Raw genomic sequence first — 6,226 nt, 5'->3', positions numbered from 1 at the left:
GTGTCCAACGAAAGGGAAGTGGGATGAGGAGCAGGAGGGGAGGAAGGAGGGATATGGGAAGAACTGCGGGGGGGGTTGTGCTTTTCTTTTACTTTCCGGTGCATTTTATGCAAGTCCCAAAGGACTAGAACTAGAGGAAAGAATTTTTCTCCAGAGGAGTCTCCCTTTCGCTTTAAATCAGTAATCTTATCCCCCACAGCCTGCCAGAAGGCAGGAGATTTTAAATTTGTAGGAGATACTTGAGGAAGGTAAAAGAAAAGCCAGCGAACAAACTGTTTTAACAGACCCTTAGAAAATTCAAAACCACTAACTTGAAGGGATTTCACAACTTGGAGAAAAACCTCTCTTTGGGGCTGAGAGAGTTTTGATCCCATCTCTCTCTCAGCACTTCTTCCACCCGCCACCCGCAAAATAAAAAAAGAAACAAAGTGTAAGGGACTGCGGATACTCACACAACTTGTAGAACTGAGGGGACATATGCCAGCAGCCCCCCAGTAGCCACCAGGAGAGGACCACCTGAAGGCTGCACAGGGACTTTTCCCAGGGCCTTCAGGGACAGGATGGGGGGAATTGCTTGAAGCTGAGGGAAGGCAGGTTTCAGTGAGGTCTTGGGAAGACATTCTTGCCTTGAAGAAGGCTGGGCACTGGGCCAGGTTGCCCAGAGAGGTGGTGGACTCACCAGGCCTGGAGGTGTGCAGTGGGCTGACTGTACCCACCAGAGCCGCTCTGTCTCTGCTGTCTGCATGTGGACGGGGCAGAGGAAATAGCACCAAGGATCCCTGGGAAATTCAGTTCTTGAGGAAATTTGGCGGGAGTCCATCTGGTGGGAAACAGCTCCCCACAACCTGCTGCCACGTGGGTTACTCCTGCTCAGGGTCAGGCCTTCAGGCCCCTCCTGCTCCAGCCTGGGTCCCCCACGGGCTCCCAAGGCCTTGCAGCAAACCTGCTCCAGCGTGCAGGGCTCCTCCGGCACGGCTCCATGGGTCCCTGCCAGGACCCTGCTCCAGCAGGGGCTTCCCAGGGGCTCACAGCCTCTCTCGGGCATCCCCCTGCTCCAGCGTGCGGGAGTCCTGCAGGGGCTGCAGGGGGATCTCTGCCCCCCGTGCCCTCCATGGGCTGCAGGGGCACACCGTCCTCTGCATGGGCTGCCCCCCGGGCAGCGGGGCAAGCTGCACCTGGCACAGCTTGTCCCAAACTTCTGCACAGCCCTTTCTCTGGGGAAACTCTGTGCTAAATCCTAGCAGTCAGGGATTCACAAGGCGGGGCTTGGGGTGACCTTAGCCCTAACTAAGCCCCCTGCCCACAGGCTGGTACTGCCCGTGCACCAGCACCCCCGAGTCCTTCCCCTCAGGGAACGCCACCGGCTTTGGATGAGGTCTGACCAGTATTTTTGATACCTTGATTGGTTTTGGCCACTGCTTTGGGCACCTCTGGCCCCAGCTCACTGTCCCAGGACACTCTTTGGCTGGACCTTCTGGTGTGAGCATTCCCGCGTGCCCCCCGTGGCAGAGCCCGGCGCATTTCAGCCACACCGTGTGTGCAGATCTCCCTGAGTGCTTTGGGAAATGGGCCTGGAGGGGGTGGAACTGCCAGGTGGAATTGGGCCTGCCTGGGGAAGCTGGAGCCGTGCAGAGCAGAGGGTGCCAGCCCTTCCCACTGCCACATCCCGCCATGGCACAACACGAGCTGGTGCTGGGAGCCACGGCACTGCCCGGCCGGGACGCAGGGAATTGCACAATCACAGAGCCCTTGTGGCTGGAAAAGCTCTCTGAGAGTGTCGAGTCCAACCATTCCTCCAGCGCTGCCACGTTCAGCACTAACCCATGTCCCTGAGTGCCACATCCGCATCTGCCACGTGAAAAGGGATTTTCTTTACTGTTAGTGTAGGGAGATTTACTTGACCCTCAGTGTTTAATTTGTCTCTCAGTGCCCCAGCAAAGCCGAGACCCCTGTGCCCGAGCAGTCTGTCAGCGTCCCGTTAGGGGGAGCCTTCCCCGAGCCATCCTGCTGGATCGGAGGCTGGTTCCACTGACTTACTCCAGCATAAGGAAGAGCACTCGGCAACTCTTCCCACTTTTTGACTCCTCAGGGGCTCTTCCTCTTTATCCGAGTATATTCCCTGCTGCTGGCGACTCCAGGGAAGGACTCACTCTCAGAGTTTACAGAATAACTCTCTTTATTGATATAAAACTGTGACAGGTTACAGTTCGAGGATTGTCTGGGATAGGATGTGTCAGTGATAGGATCTGACTGCATAAACGTGTTCAAAGATTAAGACAAGCCTTAATCCCCAATTAAACATTCAGTGTGCACAGAGTACAGTTCTTACCCAATAGGTCCTGACAGGGAAGAAGGCAGGTTCAGCCCATCAACTGAGCCCTGCAGTTACCATGGAGTCTTCCCTTGCTTTGCCTTCATTCTCAACTTACTTTTTAAATTCGTCCTGTTTAGGTGGAACTTGAGTGACTCAAGTCATGCAGACCTTTATGTAAAAGGTGTAAAATTCTTTTGCTTTGCTTTTAAAGGTAAAGTCACAAAGATCACCCCAGTGAGAGGTGGTTATACGCATCAGAGGAGAGCATTTTCACCCCAGTTGCTGGCTCGGCAGCAGGACATCTCCTCCTCCCTGCCCTGGCTGGCAGGTGCTCAGCAGTTTCGAAGCTGCAATCACCATCGAGTTTTCTCCAATACCCAACCTGAACCTCCCCTGGGGCAACTTGAGGTCGCTTCCTCTTGTCCTGTCCCTTGTTCCCTGGGAGAAGAGGCTGACCGTCCCCTGGCTGTAAGTCCCTAAACGGAAAACTGCTCTCCTGCATCCCTGGGCTCTGCTGGGTGCTGCTGGGGAGATGGGAAAGCTGCAGCAGGTGAGAGGCAGAGGGACAGCCCCAGGCAGCCCCAGGTTACAGAGCCCAAGAGACACCACTCTGCCGCTGGGGAGACACTGGGAGGTGATCTGGGATGGGCTTTGGGCTCTCTGCACTGCCAAAAGGGGCAGAGAGTGTCCCTCTGTCACACAAGGCCAGAGTGCCAGTGCTGGCAGGAGCCAGGCCTGGGCCCCGCTCCCTCTGCAATGGGGTCCTTCACAAGCCTGGTCCCCTTCAGAGCAAAGACCAGAGATGGAGTTTGCAGCAGTGGAATTGGGGGATACAGGGATCCTTTCTGAAGCTGACAGGCAGCTTTTAATCCACCTGCTCTGCCTCTTCTGGAGAAAAGAAACAGGAGTAGGAGAGCCTCTGAAACCTGGCAGCCCCTGCCTTGCTCCTGTGGGATGGAGGCTGGAGGGGGCAGGTCTGCCCAAGTCTGCTGCAGGTTGGCATCTGCAGCACCATCTCCTGCACCCTGGATTAGGCACAGCCTCTGAGCCATCTGGCAGAGGTTTCCCAGCCCCCAGGGAAAGGATGCTCATCTCCAAATGCTGCGGTGACATCAGATCTGGGATATGTCTCCAATGCTCTACAAGGCCTCAGGGAAACCTGTGGGAGATCCACCAGGAGCAGCTGCAGTGGGTGATGTTTTGGTTGACAGCTGTTTAACATGAGTGGCCAGTGTGCCCAAGTGGGCAAAGAGGCCAGTGGCATCCTGGCTTGCACCAGCCACGGTGTGGCCAGCAGGACCAGTGCCTGTCCCTCTGTGCTGGCACTGCTGAGGCACCTCCAGTCCTGGAGGAAGTCTGGGGGCCCTTATGGCAAGAGAGACATTGAGGGGCTGGAGCATGTCCAGAGAAGGGAACGGGGCTGGGGAAGGGTCTGGAGTCCCAGGAGCGGCTGAGGGAGCTGGGGGGGCTCAGCCTGGAGAAAAGAAGGCTCTGGGGGGAGCCTCTCCTTTTCTACAACTACCTGACAGGAGGTTGGAACAAGGGGGAGGCCTGGCTCTTCTCCCAAGTAGGAGGCAACAGGACAAGAGGAAATGGCCTCAAGTTCTGCCAGGAATTTCTTAGCCCAGGGTTCACAGCAAAATTCCTGTGGAATCTGATGCCAAAGCTTTCCAGGTCCAAAGGAAGCAGCTCCCTGCTGCACTCCGTCCTCCTCCCTTCCTGCCAGTTTCAGCTGCACAATCCCAGCAGCTGCAGCAGCCTGGGCTCCCCAGGCCCTGCCAGCCGAGTGCTGGCTCCCGGCGAGCCGCGGTGCCTCGGGAGAGGAGTGGGAGTGGGAAGGGTCCCTGGGCCCCAGAGAGCTCCTTGTGCCAGCTGCCTGTTCCTCAGTGCCCACTTCCATTTGTCGAGGAGAAAAAGGCCAGCCCAGGCCAGAGAAATTCAATGGGAGCCTTTGCCAAGGGCACCCTGGCCTCCGTTGACAATCCTGTCCATGGCCACTGCCATCAGGAGCACTGAAGCATCCAGCTTCTCTCCAGCCTCACCTGCTGCAAGGGCTGGCAGATCCTCGCGGAGCACAGGGGCTCCCAGGGCAGCAGCTCAGGGTGGGAAGCTGTTTAGCCACCAGCAAAACTGTTCTGTTCTCCTACTTCCCCTCCAGGAGCTTCCTGTGGAGCTGCTCCTGGAAAGGACAGCCTTTTGCGGGCCTCCAGGTTCAGGCAACAGAACACGGATGGATGGAATCTTCTTGGAGCCTTCCAAGACACTAAAAATGCCTAAGAAAGGGAAGATCCTTTCCCTGTCCAGTGCCACCTGGTTCCTGTCCCCGTGTGGGGTTTGCTGGGATCAGGGAGGGTGTCCCACTCCCCTCCCTGCCCTCCTCCACAGGCAGTGCCAGAGTGCCAGAGGGGGACAGATGCCGGGCAGTGTTTCCCAAGGGGAGGGAGAGCAGAAGTTTGTACCCCAGCAAGCAGCAAATCAGGCAGGGATCAGCAGACACCCAAAATCCAGGTGGGATGTGGGGTCCTGCCAGGGTGCTGAGCATGGGAGCAGTGAGCAGGGTCAGACAGAACATTCAGTGTGGGGTCAGGCTGCAGGGCCCACACGTGGACCACCCTTGGCTTCCAGGGTGTGAACAGTGTCCCCTGGAGCCCTGGAATTGTTTGTCACAAGGTCCTGGGCCTTCCTGGGCTCCTGTACTGCCCTGGCATAGAAACACACAGGAAAAAGGGAAAAGCAGCTTTGCAGCCCTGCAGCCACACTTTCTGTAGGCTGCTCTGGAAATGTTTGGGCTCAGAGGGACACATGTGAGGGTACAGAGGGTCTGTGGGACATCAGGGAGAGGCAGCAGTGTCTCTGCTCCTGCAGTGCTTTGGCCTCTTCACTTCTCAGAGCTCTCCCTTCACAGGGAGCCAGACCCCCCCTGTCCTCCAGCTGTGCTGGGAGTGCTTCCCCAACACCTCTGCAGCCGTTCCCGTGCAGTTTGGGGCTGGGCATATTTCTCCCCCCTCTGACTGCACCCAGAGCAGCGTTGCTGGGGGGGAGGGGGGTTCCCATGGGAACCATTGCCAGAGAGTCTCTCTTCACTCCCCTGCTCTGCAATTTGTCATGAGAGAGTCACAATCCCAGCCTGGGTTGGGTTGGAAGGCACCTGAAAGCCCATCTTGTCCCACCCCTGCCATGGGCAAGGACACCTTATCACAGAATGGTTTGTGTTGGAAGGGATGTTAAAGACCGTCTGGTTTCATCTCTTCCACTAGAGCAGGTGGCTTCAAGCCCTGTCCAACCTGGTCTGAGACACTTCTGGGGATGGGGCAGCCACAGCTTCTCTGGGCAAACTGTGCCAGGGCCTCACCACCCTCACAGGGAAGAATTTCATCCTAATGTCTAATCTAACCCTATCCTCTATCTTAAGGCTGTTTCCATTTGTCCAGAGTCCCTCTCCAGCTCTCTGGGAGCCCCTTTAGGCCCTGGAAGGGGTTCTACGTTCTCCCCAGAGCCTTCTCTTCTCCAGGTGAACACCCCCAGCTCTCCCAGCCTGGCTCCAGAGCAGAGGGAGTCCCACACTCAGAGCAGCTCCGTGGCCTCCCCTGGACTCGCTGCAGCAGCTCCAGGTCCTTCCCGTGCTGGAACCCAGGGCTGGAGGCAGCTCTGCAGGTGGGGGCTCAGCTGAGCGGGGCACAGGGGCAGAATCCCCCCCTGCCCTGCTGCCCACGCTGGGGGCTCAGCCCAGCACACGGGGGGGTTCTGGGCTGCCAGAGCACGTGGCCGGGGCACGCTGAGCTTCTCATCCACCAGCACCCCCACGTCCTTCTCGCCAGGGCTGCTCTCAGTTCATTCTCCGATCTGTCCCGGAGGCTCCTTCTCCCGGGGGTGGGATGGGGGTCCCGGGCAGCGTCAGGAGGTGCCGGGCGC

At 57.7% G+C, this 6,226-nt stretch overlaps 1 protein-coding gene and 1 long non-coding RNA gene across 2 annotated transcripts in view; one reads left to right on the top strand and one right to left on the bottom strand.

Annotated features, from left to right (window-relative positions):
- LOC108447014 overlaps positions 1–1,057 on the bottom strand; it is a 3,706-nt gene extending 2,649 nt beyond the window's left edge. The window contains exon 1 of the long non-coding RNA XR_001862373.1: positions 453–1,057. This is a non-coding gene — a long non-coding RNA (uncharacterized LOC108447014). The remainder of the gene's footprint in view (positions 1–452) is intronic.
- A 645-nt stretch (positions 1,058–1,702) lies between these two features.
- The window catches only part of CSRP1 (cysteine and glycine rich protein 1), an 18,138-nt gene continuing 13,614 nt past the window's right edge, over positions 1,703–6,226 (top strand). Inside the window, exon 1 of the mRNA XM_017735549.1 lies at positions 1,703–1,727. The gene's annotated coding sequence lies outside the window, so the exon portion shown is untranslated. The remainder of the gene's footprint in view (positions 1,728–6,226) is intronic.

The sequence above is a fragment of the Corvus brachyrhynchos genome, unplaced genomic scaffold, assembly GCF_000691975.1.
Source record: "Corvus brachyrhynchos isolate BGI_N302 unplaced genomic scaffold, ASM69197v1 scaffold555, whole genome shotgun sequence".
NCBI classification, from domain to species: Eukaryota; Metazoa; Chordata; class Aves; order Passeriformes; family Corvidae; genus Corvus; species Corvus brachyrhynchos.
Note: the sequence above shows the minus strand (reverse complement) of the source record. Positions and strands in the feature narration are given on the sequence as shown.